Source organism: Gordionus sp. m RMFG-2023, chromosome 2 (genome assembly GCF_954871325.1).
Source record: "Gordionus sp. m RMFG-2023 chromosome 2, tfGorSpeb1-WG-v2, whole genome shotgun sequence".
NCBI lineage: Eukaryota > Metazoa > Nematomorpha > Gordioida > Chordodea > Parachordodidae > Gordionus > Gordionus sp. m RMFG-2023.
Window position 1 is genome coordinate 13,604,291 of NC_088776.1, and position 19,536 is coordinate 13,623,826.

At 25.4% G+C, this 19,536-nt stretch overlaps 1 long non-coding RNA gene across 1 annotated transcript; it reads right to left on the minus strand.

The window, feature by feature from the left end:
- Positions 1 to 2,547: 2,547 nt before the first annotated feature.
- On the minus strand, positions 2,548 to 18,996 carry LOC135925272 (uncharacterized). The gene is made up of 3 exons (XR_010571600.1): positions 18,911 to 18,996; positions 3,173 to 3,341; positions 2,548 to 2,852 (listed from the first exon to the last, which is right to left on the minus strand). It is a non-coding gene; the product is annotated as an uncharacterized LOC135925272 (long non-coding RNA).
- Positions 18,997 to 19,536: the final 540 nt, after the last annotated feature.

Here is a 19,536-nt window from a genome sequence, read left to right on the forward strand (position 1 = left end):
CATTAATTTATATAATAAATTGATCAATTCTATTTTTCTATATAGTTTTTGATCTAGATTATTTTATGTTACAAATTTCATATCTTTTTAATTAGGCTGATCAATCTTAACAAATTAACATGTATATAAGAGGCAAGTCATAAATATACTTATTTTGATCAATTCTTGAGACAAATTAGTTTGATATGTATTAAGTTTAGAGAGTATGACCAATCAACTCCGATGACCGCTCATCCGCAGTCTCACTTACATTTTTCTAAAAATTAGTAACTTAAGAGTTACATATTTTACCGAGTAGCTTGTAGTCAGCTGCTTTTGAAAAAAGAATTATAGACAATTTTTTATTATATGATATACATGTTTAAATATATTTCAAAATATAATATATGTTCTTCCTCTATTCTACTATAAAATATTAAATACATTTACTTTAATAATGAAGTATTTAAGGAAAATAACATTTTCATTAGATGAATAATTTACTCCAATACATTTTCAAAATTTTCAGTATTTTTTTATCATTTTTATTAAAATGATATTAAAATTTAATCAGGATAAATACTGGAATATAAGTATTAGATAAAAAAAATGGCTAGTATTTATTTGATCAGAAAAAAAATAATTTGTTCAGTAAGAAAAAAATGATATTTATAATTAAAAATATAATTGGCTAGCAATAGAGGTCAATTGTTCTAATATGATACTAGAGGGTTATAGATCTGCCCTCCTCCATGGGAGAAAAAAAGATGAAAATCAGGTATAGCCAGCATCTTAACCTTTTTGCTGAACCCGAACTCTAACCCGAAACCTTTTTAAAAGTTGAGAGTTCAAAGTATTAAAAACAAATAATTACAAATTTCTTAAATTAATAAATTTTATTAAAAAATGAAATATAAATTTTAGAAAATTTTTTTCGTGGTTTCATTTTTTCTCGTTCAAAATTTTCAATTTTTGTCTCTATTTTGTGATAAAATTTTATTATAACTGATAATTTACTATGCTATGAATAGTAATATAATATGAATACGTTGCGTATTTTGTTTTTATATCAATTCTAGAAAGTAAAACATTGGACAAAATCCTGCATTTAAGTAAATAAAAGAGAATCCAATTTTTATAGATAATCAATTAAAATTTAATCATAGTAGCAAGTCATTAGTTAATTTAGGTCATATAGAACCTACCCTTTCTTCCTTGATAAACATATTGTTGATTTGCACGGAAATCTTAAAGAATATATTTTGGAACATATTATGATTGTTCGATTGATTAAAACATTTAAAATTATAAGAATAATAAATATGGGAAAATGTTTGTTTTATTTTATTAATATTGAGACAATATTTCCCTATACTCTTTAAACCTTAAACTCCGAATCTGAAGCTATTATTAAATATTTTATCTTAATTAATTGAAAATGGGATAATAGCCCCCCCCCTCCCTAAATAGATATAGCGAAGCCGAACCCTTTTTTTGTTTAAGGGTTCACATCCCTGATCAAAACCTTAGATAGATATGGATTAAATAAACTGTAAATGTTGGCTGTAAATTCTAAAGGAATAAATTATTTATATATCTCATTAATTAAGCTCTCATTTTTTTTCATACTATAAACAAGTCTTTAAAAATAAAATTAGATTACTGAATATATTTAACAATAAAAGTCAAAAAATTTTGGAAGGATGTGGGAGGGGGGGGAGGTAAAATTTTGGAGATTTATTATTGTCATTCAGTTAAAAAAAGCGAAAATTGGATATAAAGCCCTAATTGTCCTGAAAGGACATTCCTATTTGTGACAGGATATTCTCTATTTAACATGTTTTTTTTCGTGGAGACTAATTATAAATATACACGATTTGTTTTAATTATATATGTAGAATTTTAGTATTTTAAGTAGATATGTTCATAGAACATAATGTTTCGGCCAACAAATATAGTGGTTGAGAGAATTTAGAGAATAAAATAAATAGTATAAATAAATTAACTACTAATACTTTATTAATTAATATAAATACTAATTACATAATCATAAATAAAATAAGAAATTAAAATAATATAAACAAATTAAAATTAAAAGATTAAAAATTAAGTTCGTAAAATCATAATTTTTCTTAAGTTAAATATTCCCGATTATATATACTTTTCTTTCCTATTCATTTGCATCGTCTTTATTCAAAAAATCTAATAATTCGTTACGTTTTTCTGTTTAACAATCGATTTGAATATTACTTCTTTTTCCTCTATTTTGTTTCAAAGTAATTTACATATTACAACAATATATATTAATTATTAATATAAGAGGGGAGGATCTTGCCCTGAGAATTGCTATGGTCTCTCTATTAGTCGGTATTGAGGGGAAATAACCTGTAGAATGGGTATTAGTCTGTGTAGAATATTGACTTTGAATGCAATAGCTAAAAATAATATTGATTCTGAATGAATTATATAATATGTCTTTTATTATGTTGTAAAAAGAACTTTTTTTTGTAACCTTTACGCGATATTTATATATAAATCTATATTTAATTTACAGCCTCTATTAAAACATTTTGTAAAAAAGTAATATTGATTAGGTAAATACAAGTAATAATAAAAACAAAGTAATATAATAATATAAAACGTAAATTGATTAAGTAAGCACAATTTGTTAATCTGTAACAATTATAACAATAAAAATTAAATTTTTTGCTTTGTAGGATTAAATTTGATATATTTGCCCGAAGGGCTTGCCATCTTACCCAAGGTCGTTGGTAATAGTAAAGAACACGATTTTAATTTAATCCGAAATAGCGCCCACAGTCTAATAGGTAGAAAGCACTGGTTTTTTCCTATTTTGTAGTCCAATGATGAGGCTATCCAATGATACAATAAGTTAATTTCATAAAAATTAAATTTTACCACAAAAGAGGAAAACTGCTATATAACCCTGGTCTCCCCAATCCCTAAGTTGATAAATTAATTTACTAAAAGAAATGAGAGTGGAACAGAAATATACAAGAAATGACACAAAAATTGAGTTATTAATACTATTTTTAAATAAATAATCATTCTGTGAAATTTTAATGAATATAATAGAATGAAAAAGTAGACTTATTATATTAATAAATATAATTAAATTTTAAAACAAATATATATAAAAAATTATTAAAAATCAGTTTACTATATTATTTACTTGAGTTGATCGAAGCAATACATTTTTGCATTTTTTTTTCAATTGCTTGTGAAGACATAGTTAAATTTATTAAATAAAATAATTAATTTGCAGAGTTGATAAAGTAGCGCTATACTGTGCTAACGATGGCCAATAGCAGGCTACTACTTTCCCAATTATTTGAGCGCTCCTTTTTTGAAAAGTAGTTAAATAGTTTCAAAAAATATAATGAATGGTAACTATAAGCATGAAAATTTAAATATATTATCATAATTAATTATAATTTTTATGATTTATTATTTAATTTTGACTATTAAATTTATTATTTTTTCAATTTGTATTATAAACCTAATTCATCTGATGTAAATTATTTAAAATGCCATCGCAATTGGATATCTAAATTGATTTAAGTAAATCAGACAATTATAATATTAATGAAGTGGGAAGTACCCTAGAAAAAAATGTTCTTGATAACAATAATACAAATTTTCCATTTCCAATATTTTAAAAAATATTTTCAAATTAATGTAAAAACAAAAGGTGGCTACAAATTAATTTTTTTAAAATGTATAAAAAATATATCCTCAAATAAATCTAGTAGATATAACCTTAAAAAAATTGTCTTTTTTTAGTATTTTTATTTATAAACATGTTCATGCCAACAGTTTTAAAGAGATAGAAAAATAGCGCGCTACTTTTAAAACTAGGGTTTAACAACTCTGTTAATTTGTATATAAAACGCACTTATGAATAAGTAAAAAGAAATATATGGTTAAAAATATTACGGATAATATATTAGTAATTATATATTATTTAATATAATAATAGTTGGCTTAGATCTTTTAATGTAATTAGAATTTTAAAAAATTTATATTTTAATATTAAATCCGCAAGGTGGTGTTTATAGTTATTTATTATAATATAAAATAAAATAATATTACAAGCTAATAAATTTATGGGTCACTTTTAAAAAAATTAGACATTTTAGAATTATTATAATTTATATTTTTATATTAAAATTCACATAATTAATATATAATTATGATAATAAAATGAATTTATTTTGTTGAATAATTAATTCAAATATATCTCGTATTGGAATAAGGAATCCCTGAGGATCATGAATCTTTCGATCTTATTCACTTAGGGTGATTTATATTTAAAAAAATCTTATTTTACCGGAAATGTTTTAGAAATACTTTTAATTTATATTGATTTTTATGTGAATATTTCATGTAAATTAAAATAATACTCAAATGTTTATGGCAAAAGTTGTCTGAAATTTACAGAGTAGTTACTCTACACATGATGGAATGAATTTCCGGTTAGATTGGATTTTAAAAATTAAAAAATGCCATCGGTAAATGATTTATAATAGATAAATTACGAATCCCCATTGATTCCATATTCCAATACGACGTATATATTTTACTAGTAATATAATAAAAAGAATGGAGATGAAAGAAAGAAAGAAAGAAAGAAAGAAAGAAAGAAAGAAAGAAAGAAAGAAAGAAAGAAAGAAAGAAAGAAAGAAAGAAAGAAAGAAAGAAAGAAAGAAAGAAGAAGAAAGAAAGAAAGAAAGAAAGAAAGAAAGAAAGAAGAAAGAAAGAAAGAAAGAAAGAAAGAAAGAAAGAAAGAAAGAAAGAAAGAAAGAAAGAAAGAAAGAAAGAAAGAAAGAAAGAAAGAAAGAAAGAAAGAAAGAAAGAAAGAAAGAAAGAAAGAAAGAAAGAAAGAAAGAAAGAAAGAAAGAAAGAAAGAAAGAAAGAAAGAAAGAAAGAAAGAAAGAATTAATTAAAATACTGGCAAAAAAGTATGTTTACTGGTAAATGAATTAAAATGCCAAAAAAAGGATATATTTACGAAAATTTTATGCAAAACTCTAAACATATTATAAATTATACTAGTAAAAAAAATTAACATGATACTGAAAATATTGTTGTTATATTGTAAAAATATTTTAAAAAATGCTGATAATTCAGAATAAAATACTGGAGAAATAAATAATATCACAGCCTTATATTAATTAATTTTTTTAATATATATTTCTTCAAATAATTATTTCAATAATTAGAAAAAAAACAACTTATGGGTTGAAATTGATATGGAAATTAGAGATCTGCAAAGTTAGGCTAGAATAATCAGGTTCGGGCCGGGCCGGGCCTAATATTTTTAAAAAAATTTCGGGCCGGGTCGGGTCGAAACTTGGAAATTTTATTAAATATATCTAAATTTATCAATTTTATATTAAATTTTTTATGTAAAATAAAAAATTTTGATTTAATTTATTGAAACGCTATATAACATATGTCTTTTAATTTAAGTAATTATGAAAATTAATTTCTATATTTAAATAAATACGGGCCTGGCCGGGCCGGTAAATTTTTTTAAAATAAATTTCGGATTCGGGCCGGGCCGGCAAAACTTTTTAAAAAATTTCGGGTTCAGGCCTGGCCGGCAAACTTTTTTAAAAAAAATTTCGGGCCGGACCGGGCTTGAAAAAATAGGCCCAATGCAGATCACTAATGGAAATGCCAAAATAATATATACAAATGAATCCTCATTAAACGTATTTTTTAAGGAGAGGAAAATCCTCATTGACTTAAGGCAGTATAAAAGTTTCTGGATAAATTTATGTGTACTATTAGTTGATATTTGTGTAAAAAAAGGTAACTTGATAGATCATATAGTGTTTTCTTGATAATTCTTTTTACATTTATGTTACACATTTAAAATAGAATAACTAAAAATTTTTTAAATGTAGTTATAGTTACTTAATTTTGTAGTTATAATGAAGTTGCAAATTTTTAAAGGTAGTTACTAGCCAGGGACTTCTGCCTCGGAAGGAAGGGGGCTAATATATTATACAAGATTGGAAATGAAATTATAGGGGAGGGGTAAGTACTTACAAAGATGCTATATTTATTTGAATTAAATTTGAGGGAGGGGGGGGGGTAGGAATTTTTGACTTTTTTTGATAATTTTAATTTATTTTTTTGCTAATTTTGATTTTATAGGAGGTAAGATAGGGTAGGGGATAAGAAGGGATAGAGGGTAGGAAAAGGTAGGGGGTTAGAAGAAACAGGGGTAAAAAGGGATTTGAGGTAATAAGGTGGGGTCAGAAGAGGTTGGGGTAAGAAGGGATACGGGGTATTTCGTCATGGGCTTAAGGAATTAAGTACATCCCAGGTTTTAAACACGAGAAAGTTCAGACTATTAATATAGTCTTTTATCTCATATACTACAGAAAATAAAAATTTTTAGCATTTATTTTTAAAATATCGCTTGAGCGAGTAAAATTATATTAAACAACATTAACGAGATTCGAAATTTGGAAAAATCAGATATATCCCTCACAACACACAATATTTATCATTAATAACTTTTTTTCCAGGCTAGGGAATAGATACAAAAAATAATTATTTATTTTGAATAGCTATGCTGAAATCTTTGAGTGGAAAGAAGTCTACAAAAAAGGGAAAGAAAATTTCATCGATAATTTAATATAAAATATTTTTTTTAAAGTTAAAATGTTAGAAATATTATTATTTTCATCATCCGTTACTACATTTATAAAGAAAAAGTATTATTAGATGATGTGAAAGATGTTAAAATTTATTTTATTATGTCATTATTAAAAAAGATGTATGTTGAAAATTGTAGGAATGAATGATTTAACATTTAAAACTTCGGAGAAACTAAGAGTAGACTGATAGTCTTTTGTGGTTTTGCCGATTCCTTACAAATTTATTAAGTACATTATTATACTTAATTACAATCTTAAATAAAATAAAATCCATACAATGGAATGGATAAAATACAATATGAATCTACCAGTTTATAATTCTATTAAACTAGTTTAATTCTTTCTATCAAAGTTTAAAATATTGATATGTGTTATCATGTCATGGGAGATGAAAAATCAAAAGATCATCTTCTTTATTCATTTTTAAGAAAATTTTGAAATATTGACAAAATAATTTCACACAACTTTATGAATTTTGATAATTAAATGTTTAAATACAAATATATGAAACACATAAAAAACACATTTTTTTGTTCTTGTGAGAAGTATAACCTTTGAGTTATTGTATAAAATTAAATTTACAAAAAAATATTTAATAATTTCACACTTTTAAAAACTCTGATATATAATTTTTGTTTGCAAAAAATGCAACTTAATATGTTATATATGACATTAGATTAGGTAAAGGTATTTAATATTACATTTTATTTATCCAATAGAAAACAATTATCAGTGGTCTTGCGAGGGAGTGGGAGAGGAGTGTGTTGAGAGCTTAGTATGCCCTAAAATTAACCTAAGCACATTTAAAATAATATTTGAAACAAAAAATTTCTTTTGAGCAGGTGAAAGTTTTTATAAATGAACTGTCTTATTAGGCTCTAAAAATTGAAAATCTTTACGAAAATCCCAATTTATTGATATCCATTTTTTTAAGACAAAATTATTTATTAGAATATTATATTCTTGCTATCAATGACTTCCAGGCGCTGATAGATCCATTAAGCTATATACCCCCCCCTCCCTATCTGCCCCTTATAAAATCATAATTAGCAAGAAAGGAAACCCAAATCTAAATTAGCATTTTTGGGTTCATTAATCCCCATACTTCCCTATCATTTTATTCTCTCTATCTCTCCTCAATTTCAATAACGATCTCGTGTCTTACACTCCTCCTTTATTATATATTAATGATATTGTAGTATATAATTGAGAATATGGTAGATAAGTTGCAAATGGATGTAAAATAATATATATTTTATCCATAGTTGATTTATAATATTTAAAATTATCAGATATAGTAAAATATCATAGAGAAAGTTGGCTGTAATTCTATAAGTGTTACACTTAGACTCATGGATGGTATTTCTTTTTCTGCTTATTCCTATTCTACATTGTTATCATTTTTATTGGGTTCTATTCCCTATCTACAGTGGGGCCCTACACTTTCTGAGCGATTGAAGCAGAATACCCCCCCCCCCCCCCCGAAAAAATTATTAATTAATTTTTAACACCCTTTTGGCAATACATGAGGTAGTAGGAGTGGTTAATAAATGTTTATATAAAATTGATAAATTAGGAAAAGCAGAAGATTTTTAAAGTAACCGATAAGGTAAAATAAAAGAATAATTTTTTCAGTCTGAATCATAAGTCTCAGAATCCTCATCATCATCTGAAGAAGCTAAATAATGTAATAAAATAAATATTTTATGAAATAAATTTGCAAATCTCAGAATCTGACAAAAGATTCTTTAACCTCCAGGTCTTGTATAATAATTACATCCCTCGTTTTAGCCATAATATAAATATTTCAAAACATAGACATTTTTTCAAAGACTTGACTTGAATTTAAATGGTAAAATTCATAGATATCCTCAAAATCAAATATGCAATAATTAATTGGGCCAATGTTAATTGACCAACCAACACATTATAATTTCATAAATGCTATGTAAAATCAAATTAATTCATGTTTTATAAATCGGAAAAATTGTCAGAATGTAAAATATGGTATATACATACTTTCTTAAAATCTATTTATTGGGATCTTTAAAGCTTTATTTATATTTCGAAATGATAAAGTATGCAATATTTTGCTATCTTTGGTGTCCTAAACATATTTTCTCTTTAAAAATTAAATGTTGAATATTTTTTTATCTAATGATGTATGAAATAATTATCTATATTAAGTTTAAATTTCCATTCTTATTCAATAATCGTTTAAATTATAAATGGATTATATAACCCCGGTCTCCAATATTTGAAAATAACTAATAATTGAATTATTCGAATCAAATAGTTGTTTAGTATTCGAACAAAAAAATAATTTATTATTCGTATTCATTTCTAGATTTATTTTTAATTATTAGAGGTGCATATCTCAAAAATCTCACCCTCCCTTAAGAAAAATGAGAATTCTAAAAACTCCTCCTATAATTTGAGGATTCTTGAGCCCTCGTAAATCTTAGGGTTGAATAATGCCCCTTAACGCCGTTTATAGCCATATTATATACACTATTTAAAAATATTATGTTAAATAAAGATTCCAACTAATTCTTATGTTAGGTGTATAATTGTTTTAGTTTTTGGAGACAGATTCAAAAAAGGGGTTTTAAAATCCTAGAAACTTAGAATTTAATGTAAAAATTGGGATGTTTAAATAACTCAATTTATTTTCTCTTTATAGCTAATATAAAAATTATACAAAAATAATAATTGGAAAGTTAAATTTATTCAAATCTAAAGTAATTTTATATATTTATTTATTAACTTATTAGACAATTAATAATGGATGATTAAACATGTGTTTTCTATTGGTGGAGAAAAAGTTAATCTCTCAGAATTTTATGGTTTTGTAGGAGCCTTATTTTCTAATTCATAATATTCATTAATATGTAAATGTGTTTGTTACATATTACATAACATCTATACTTAAAAAAAAATTAAACCAAATTATTTAGTTGGCTAACTGCAATAGCACCAACTAAGAGAAAATATAATATCTAAATTACAGTTTACATTTAAATTTATATTAATTTAAAATTCAGATTTAACAATATATATGTAGTTCTGAATTATCGACTAAATAGCAAAAAAAAATAAAAATTTGCAAAATAACCCTAAAATATGAGTGGCCTGATTGGGATGGACTAGCTTCTCAATGAATGATTCAAATAATAGAATTTTAAAATAAATAAATATAATTTAAAAATAAATTATGGTTAAGCAACTCGCCAGGTTAAATAACGCTAGAATTAAATAATTATATCGGTATACAAAAGTTCACTGCCTTTAAAATTATTTAATAAATGTATCGAGTATCAAAAAGCGCTATTGTAGCCAAAACGAGTGTTGCTATGAATATTTAAAAAAAAATGACATTTAAAAATATTGAACAATTTTTTTTTCGAAAAATGACTTTTTTTATTTCAAAAAATCACATCAGATATTTTGTTTGATTCAGCAGCTTCCATCAAGGAATTATCAGATTCGATAAAATTAAAAGCACAAATACATTCATATCCGACTTTGATTAAAGCATTATATTGTATTCCTGCTGCACCTATGCAAATGAAGACAACAGTTGAATAAAATCTGATTATATACAAATTTTAAAAAAAAGATTATTGGCTACTCTTAATATTTCTAAGCGGCTCAATCTGAGACGAATTTTAAAAACGACGACTCAATATTTTAACTACAAAAATATTTCGCAAGCTAAAATATTTCGCAAGCTTGAAGATTTTGCTCATAGTTGGCACAAATGTTTGGACATCTATTAGCGAAATCTTGAGGCTTAGGAAATATTTTTCTGGCTAAAATATTGAGTTAGCCCTTTTAAAAATTCACTCAAATCAAAGCGTTTAACAACTCTAGTCACTCGGAAAAAATGCACGATAAAATATCACTTATATAATAAGTTTTTGTATTTCCTGTATAAATGTTACAGGAATTCAGTAAAAAGATTCTTTTGATCGGGATACCAACATGGCATAACGCCAGCTGTTTTATGAAGAAATAATTATAGACAAGTATTATTATGTCATTGAACACTACTAGTTAAAACTATTTCTCTCTAAATCACATGCTTAACTTTTATCTATAAACGATGAATTTCTTGCAGTGGCAGATAGTAATAGAGTTATCATTTCCTAACCATAAAAATTATGAATTTACATTTAACGATCTCTTGAATTGTGTATAATAAAAAAAATATATATAAAATACAAATGGGTGTAATTTAAATAAACCTAACTTAAAAAGTTATTTAGTTAATTATACATATCAAAATATTTATATATAATATGGATGTCTCAATAAAATAAAAATATGAATAATAAAATAAATATCGCAAATTATAACCATAATAAATATCAAATATTTTCGAATCCCCTTTTTTTTTTTTAATATGACAATAAATAAAAAGTAACCAAGATACAATTCTTTTGATGTCTCAAGTTTATAACATTTTTAGAATCATCAATGGGGAAACCCCTTGATTTCTTTTTCTTTTGTTAGAATTTGTTTTATATTCACCGAAATTTTTACGGTTTAAAAATAAAACAAGTGATGCTTATTTTTTTTGGCCAATTAAAAAAAAAATTTTTACTATAATATAAAGTTCAGTTTTTTAAAATATATAAAACTTTATCAATTTTTTTAAATAATATACCACAATCATCAAAATATAGCGCAAAAATTTGTAATTATATTTTTTTTAGTCAAACAAGGTTTTAAATAGCCCTATAAACTACTTTACAATTTATGCATTAATGAGAAGAAATATATTCGTATTCCATTCGAAAATTTTAAAAAATAATGATTTTAAGAGATGCCTGAGCACATCAGAGAGGATTTTGTATAAAAATCCCCATTAAATCTGTGAATATTGAAGAAAAGCTTTGAAATGACTCTATTTTTATCTAGCTCACTTATTTACTCCAACTAATATTTATGTTATTTTTTTATAAATATATTAAAATTTTTAAAGGAAAACTACTTTATTATTTTATATAAATAATCCTACACTGTAACCAGTAAAATTCTTCCCATAGATGGTACAAGGTCTGGATTAAGGATATTTCGAGGTATAGGCAATATTTTTCTGGCTAGGCTCAAATCGAGCATTTTACAACATTATATATCAACTATTCTCATAATCTAAATCAAGTCTATGTTTTTTTTTAAAATATTTACCTTGCAGTGAAAAAGTTTCATATAATTTGTGGGAAATTTAAAATGGTAGAGAAATGTAACGCCAAGGAGAATTGAAATCAATATTAATTTATAAAATAAATTGGTAGCGTATTTATTTTTGCTGTGAATGTCATAAATAAATGCAAATTGGAATATATATGCGATAAAAGGTATAGGAATCAGTTTAATATCTTTGAAAAATATTTTAGCCGGCATCTGCACCCCCCCCCCTTTGTACCCCAAATGTAAGAACCTATTGGTAGAAATGACTATGGGGATGAAATAAAATCTGAAAGGTTATAATCCTTTCTGTTTTGCGATCTTTCAGCTATTAAACCAAATATTTTGGCTTTTAAATAAGATTTAGTAATATTTTAAAATAAATTATAAATAAATATACAAAAATGTATATACTTATAAAACTAAATATATTTTGTATTTATAATAAATGTAAACCCCATATATGAAGGGGAAAAGGCAGATCGAAAATAATTCTATAATTGATTTATTTTATTCGTTTCAAAATTTATCTACGAATAACAAATCCAAATGCTAACAATAATTTTTTTTTTGACGAAAAATAAATTTAAATGATTTGCACTATTCTAAAATTTTCGAAATTACGAAATATTCAAAAATATTAAAATTAGATAAGTAAGTAGAGACTTGGGCCATTTTTTATTAATAATGGCGCGATCTCTACTCAATTACCTCTAATTGTTAATTTTTGAAATATTTGCCTATATTATTATATGAAGGATTTTTAAATTAAGGCATGTCAATCAAGTATTATTTTTTATTCTGACACTTGCAGTATTGATTTTTTTAAAATTATGTTAGTGATTTCTTGGTTAAAATAATTTCCTAAAAAAAATGAAAATAAATAATTTATAAATGATAAGATCAGGATCGTAACCAAGCGGCATTTTACTCTAATAAAACATATTCCCTATAACCCCCCTCCCCACCCCTTCCCCAAAAATCCCAAAAATATATAAAATATATCACTATAAAGAATTTGAAAGAAATTAGTAAAACTTAATAACCTTTTAAAATAACGAACTATAATTCAAAATTTTTAGAAAAAGGCATTTTTATTTTTAAAAAAAGTGAAAACCAAAAATTATTTTTATACAAATAGAATATAGCTAAAGGCCTAAAATATAGACCAAAAAACCTCCAATAAAATTTATGGCGGAAAACACCGCCTAATAATCCCCCTATAGGAAATTCCTGGATACCCCTATGGGTAAAATTATGCAATCGGACGGAAAGAAACAATAGGACACTTCTAAATCTTGTAAGCGTTTAATTTTATAGGAAATATGATTATCAAATATCGCATGTTTTTAAAAATGAAACAATTAGGAAAACCTTAATCCTTGAAAAGAGCAGCCCGGTTATTTTTTTCTAAAATTTTTTTTACCCTAGGCCCGGATATATTTAAAAAATAAAAATATGCCCCAGCCCTATGCCTGGGCTTAGGACCGGGCCTGTAAGTCTCGTATATATAGTCTTATTTATTTACAGTGGTTGACTCAAATATATGTTACAATTTACATATCTATATTGTGTATTTTGATGACACAATATTACCTATGCATTCTATTTTTTACTAATAAATTTTAAATATTTATAATATAAGGAAACCGGGGCTATCCGGCAGATGGGGTAAAAATGCAAACGGCTATAATTTTCTCATCATTATAGACCTTATAATTTCAAATTTTGTCAAAAGTATTTCTTCATTTAATAACGGGAGCTCATTATTCAAAATATATTGAATAAAAACGATTTTTTAGCCCTTTTTATTAACTTTTCTTATAAGTATTTTATTTATGAAATTTTTATATGACATAATATTTTCCAATGTATAGACGATAGATTAAGTCCGAATAATTTAATTTGCTTAGAAAGGTTTCTATAAGCATTTAAATCTTACTACCTCCGTGACTAAACGTCAGAAAAAACGCGAAGACTAAATAAAACGCACTAAATTTCCCGAATGGGCACATTCAAGTTGTGATAGGAAGAATCCATTTTATGTGTGCCCCTATTGTGAAGATTAATTTAAAAAATATATATTTCTCAGTTGGTGTTCATTATAATAATAAAAATTTTGTGTTTTATGTTTTGAATTTTATATTTGCCATCCTACCCCCAAGGGTCTTGTCTTGCCATTTTACCTAGGATCGTCGGTAATTAGTAAAAAGACCTACTTTTACTTAACCATAAATATCACACACAGTATAATAGGTAGAAAGCTTTGGTTTTATATTCATCTAGTTGAATAATGGTCGCTCAATGATACAATTAGTTTTATCCTCTAAACTAAAATAAAATTTTAGTGTAAAAGAGCATAATACCTGCCGCATAGCCCCGTCCCCGACTTCGTTATAGTGTTCAAAACCTCTCAAAATTTTATTTTTCTAAAACCATAACCAAACTTGTATCTTTTTAAATGTAAGCCTCTAAACCGAACCCGAGACATAACCTTTTTTAATCTTTCACCTATCCATGATTCAAATTTAAAAGTTAGAAATATGCTAGGCTTTTTTAAAAATCTCTCATACCCCAAAAGTACAATATGGAAACCAAAAAGAGTCTATCATGTTTTCTGATTTCAACATATGCTGCTAATAGCAATATTTTGTCATAGGCCTGGAGATCTTTTTAATGCTGAATGGTCTAGATCCATGATTTATTTTTCTAACATGCAAGAATCTTAAAAATATTAGACAGTCGACTCTAGTCTAGACCACTCATTTAATTATATTGGTATTAAATAATATAATATATTTTTATTTTGTTAAATTTATCATTCAGTTTTTTTAAATAAATTTAAAAAAATAATAATTTAAAAATTAACAAGATGTTTTTATGCAGGAAAGAAAACCATATATAATAAATAATTTTAAGTATAATTTGGAAATTTATTTTTGATTGATTTAAACGAATGTTATTAAAAAACCTTTAATATTGTTATGTAATATTTATTGTATTTTTATAATTAAAATGATACTTTAAAAAACAATTTTAATTTTAATTGTAATAATAATAGAATATAATATAATTTTTTTTAAATAAATTCTTTTGATGATACAAAATAAAAACATTTTTGTTAGTAAAATTTCATCTTGATAAATCCTAAGTTAAAAGGGAAGGAATTATTTTAAAAAAATTTAAATATTAAATTTTCAGATTTTAAAAAATTATTGTTTAATAATAACACTGAGAGAATTAGGTTCAACATTTATAGCTTGTACACATAAATGAGTATATTTATCCCTCAACATCATAATATAATAAATACTCTAAATTTAAATGTGAGGAGGATTATATGTAAGGTTATTTTATTTTAAATTAAATAATATATGTTTTTTACACAGATTTTTAAAAAAATCTATGAGAAAATATTTTAAAATATAAAAAGTTATTTCAGATATTTTTAAACAAAATGAATAATATGTATGTGATCATTTTTTTATTATTATCTTCTCTTCCAACATTTCATTTTTTTTATCTATCATATAATTAAACTTTTTGATGTTACTAAAAACGTTATGTATATTTTTATATATTATATAAAATTACAAGATTTAAAAAAAGTTTTATTAATATATATTATTCTTAAATAATGTTTATGTAATTGTTTTTTTTTTCAACGAAATGGGGGAAAAAAAGTTTTTTTTGCGGCTTTATGACTTTCGTTTCTTTTGATGTGGAAAAGGCGAAATCGAAAATATAAAATCAAAAGTTTGTAATTGATTATAAATATTATTTTGTTTTATTAAATCCTTATATTTAAAATGAATATAAAGCATAGTTCGTTTCATCTATAATTATTATACATATAATTAATTTAGAGAAAAATTATTATTTTTTATTTAAAGTTAAGTTTAGTTACCGGTAATGATAAAATGGATTTATTAGTTAATTATATCTGTTCTATTTTATCGAGAGTATTTTCTTTTTATATAGTGCATATATAAATATCATTGGCTTATATAAATGACAACACCCCACTTAAGTTTTACCCATTACCACCCATCAAATTTACCCTCTACCCAACTCCCCTCTCTCTAAAGTTTTTCTCGCTCTAAAATTATATCTTTTCTATATTTTACCACATACCTCCTCCCACCAATTTTAAATTAGCAAGCAAAAAAATAGAAATCAAATACCCCTCCCCCCTAACCTTCTCCAATTTTATTCAAATGATGATAGAATCTTCATAACTATCTACCACAATATAATTTCAATGACGATTCTGCATACCTCCGTCTTAGTAGAAGTTCCTAAAAGACTTTCATGATCAAATTTGAGGAGTCTATTAAATGATTCAAAAGGCAATAGGGGTCATAATATAGAAAATTAGCCCTAATTAACTATTCTGTGTTAATAAAGATGTTTAATTTATTAATTTTCAAGAGAATTTTAAAATTTTATTTGATAATCTATGAAAGATAATTATATAAAATAACAAAATATTAAAAAAATTATTAAAATCTATTCATAATATTATAATTGGCTAAATGAATTGCTGTTCATTATGCAGGGGTAGGTGTTGCCAGGGAGAGGGGCTATTAGGTGGGGTTTTCCCCATAAATTTTATTGGAGGTCTTTAAGTCCACTTATTGTAGGCCTTTGGCTATTTTAGATTTTTATAAAAATAATTTTGGGTTTTCACTTTTTTTCATAAAAATGTTTTTTCCTAAAAATTATAAATTATCGTCGTTATTTGATAAAGTTTTTAACTTTTAGCAATTTTTCTTTCAAATTCTTCTTTATAATGATACATTGTATACATTTTTTTGAGGTGGGGGGATAAGGGGTGAGGTGTGTGTAAGTAGAAAATTTATATTATCATAAAATGATATTTACGAGAACAAGCAAATTTCCAAAGGGTGAAGAAATTTTCCTTTGACTCTCCCTGGCTACGCCTATGGGTGACGAAAAATTGACATACATCTTGTCTTAAAGTGGCAACTTAAAAATTGTGGGGAACTGATTTTTCAAGTGTTCTTTTATTATAATCCGTTTTCATGCATTGGTTATTTTCGATTATAAAAAGAATACTTCGCTTCTAAGTTATGCAATTTTTCAGATGGAATTAAGCCAAAATTATGTCATGAAATTGGATATTGACCGTTTTCATAGCTATTGTTTTATACGGTAATAGGAAAAAAAAACCCCGGAAAAAACCCCAAGGAAAAAAAACCTCATGGAAAAAAATTTAAAAAAAAGAAAATAGTTATTTTTAAAAAAATTTTTTTGTCAATTTTTCTTAATTTTTTTTCTCAAATTATTATTTTCTTCCCATTTTTGCTTTAAGTCATTGTTAATCTTAATTTTTCTGACCTTTTCTCAATTTTTTTCTTCTCAATTTTCACTTAATTTTTTTAGTATAACCTAACAGTAATTAATATTGATGAATAATTTTATAAGCTAATGCCACAATCATTAACAGCTATTAAACTCCAAAAAAAAACACAAAATACTTACGAAAAAATATTCGAAGTAATAATGTTTAAATGTCAAGAACGGGATTTATTTCCTGATCCATTATATATATACATGGATTTAAAAAAGTCTGCTATGAGCGCGGTTAAAACTGTCATTGTATGATTATTAATATGTTAAATTATTTATATTTATTTTTTCAATTAGGGGATCACATCATAATCAGAAGATGCTTTTACCATTTGTGTCAAAGTACCCATAGAAAAATTCAAAAGCTAGGTCTGGAAAGCCAATACAGAATCGATGAAGCCCTAAGCTTCTTTTGTGGCATAATGGACGGTTTAGCATTTGTTCCTTTATGTGATATGGGCAATGCAATGGCATTCCTTAAATCGGTTACTCCGAGCAATGATAAGGATATTCTTGAATATTTCGATAAAAATTACATCAATGGAGTATCAAGGGAGGTTAAAAGAAGCAATTCTCAATCCCAGACAGGTCAAATTGGGCCTTGATTTTCTCCAGAAACTTGAATCAGAGCACTCTATCTAACGAATAACTCATAAATAATCAATGCGAAGGTTCGAATCATTGTTTTTCTAATCTGGTTAGGAATAAACACCCATCAATCTGAGTATTGATTAAAAAAATGAAATGCGAGGTGGCTGTCGATGAAACCAAACTTGAACGGTGGCGTGTAGGTAGTTGGACACCGAAAACAAAATCGCAGTGCTTAAACAAGAAAAAATGCTGATGTTCAAATTGGTACTGGGGAAATATCCCAGTAAAATAACCCATGTATTACTTATTTTCGTAAAAATTTTTGCTATAGTAATAAATACAATATCCATCCTTAATTACTATGTTAAGTAGACTAAATTTGACAAAATTTGCAATAAGATCTGTTTATTTTATTGATAAATCATTATTATGTATAATAATATTTTTTTCTAAAATACTAATTTGTGTATACCTTATTAAATCCAAATAAGATATTATTAGATCTTAAGTAAATTCGAAAAGAAATTTCGGGGTTTTTTTCCGGGGGTTTTTTTCCAGGGGTTTTTCCGGAGGTTTTTTTTCCAGGGGTTTTTCCGGGGGTTTTTTTCCTGGAAGTTTTTTTTCTTGGGGGTTTTTTTCCGGGGTTTTTTTTCCTGGGGTTTATTTTCCGGGATTTGTTTTATACATTACAAGAATTTTCAAGAGTTGTATTTATTAGTGCAAAAAAAGATTTATAAGCATCATCTCTATTTTTTTTTCTCAATAGAATTTCGTTACAAATCTACAATTTCTCTCAAAAATCATGAAAATAACTTTGATGTCAAACATGGGTCTAATAGACCTGGAAATTATTTTCATTTTTTAAACTATGAATGAAATTTAATCAAAAGTTTCTTGCTCATTTTTTAATAACAATAAAAGGAACGTATATTTTAAAAATTGCACTATATGAGTGATGAAATGTTAAAATCAAAATTTTGTCCTAGCAACTTATGTTATTGAATTAGGGTTAATGATACAAATTAAATCGGATCAATTAGGGAATTTAAAATTTTGATAAATTATTTCTTTATACTAACCCATAATGGACCAATATCTTTAGGATCAAAGTCCCGTTCAGAGCAAACGAGTAGTCACTTCTTGCAATAGATGATAACAATCTTTCTCTCCTTATTACGCTATATTCTATGTTCAAATTGTAATAAACACTATCTCAAATTTTCACATCTAAGATTTACGTATATAAATAGGAGATACGAATATTAAATTAGACGTTATGGTTACGCTAGTTAAAAATTGATAAAATACCGTTCAATAATAAAATAGCAAATTAAGATACAAAGCAGATTAGGAGACAATCAAATCGAATAGATTAATTTAAAGAGAGATTTAAAAATAAATTATCCCCAAATCAATTCGAACTTTGTAAAAGATTCAACCTAAAAAAATATTGAAGTTATAATCATTCTGCTTATTTTCTTCCTCTTCTGAATATTCTATCTATAACCTTAAATTGGACCTGTAAGAAAGGATGCTAATTTTGAACGAGACTACGCCCTGTCCCGGACTGATGTTTGATCATTTATATATCTTGAAATAAAGTCGATGCAGTTCGCTGTGAATTTAAAATCATATTTTTTAATAAATAGAGGGACCTAGTGTTGTTAAACGGTTCGTTTTGAGCCGATTTTTAAAAACGGCTAAC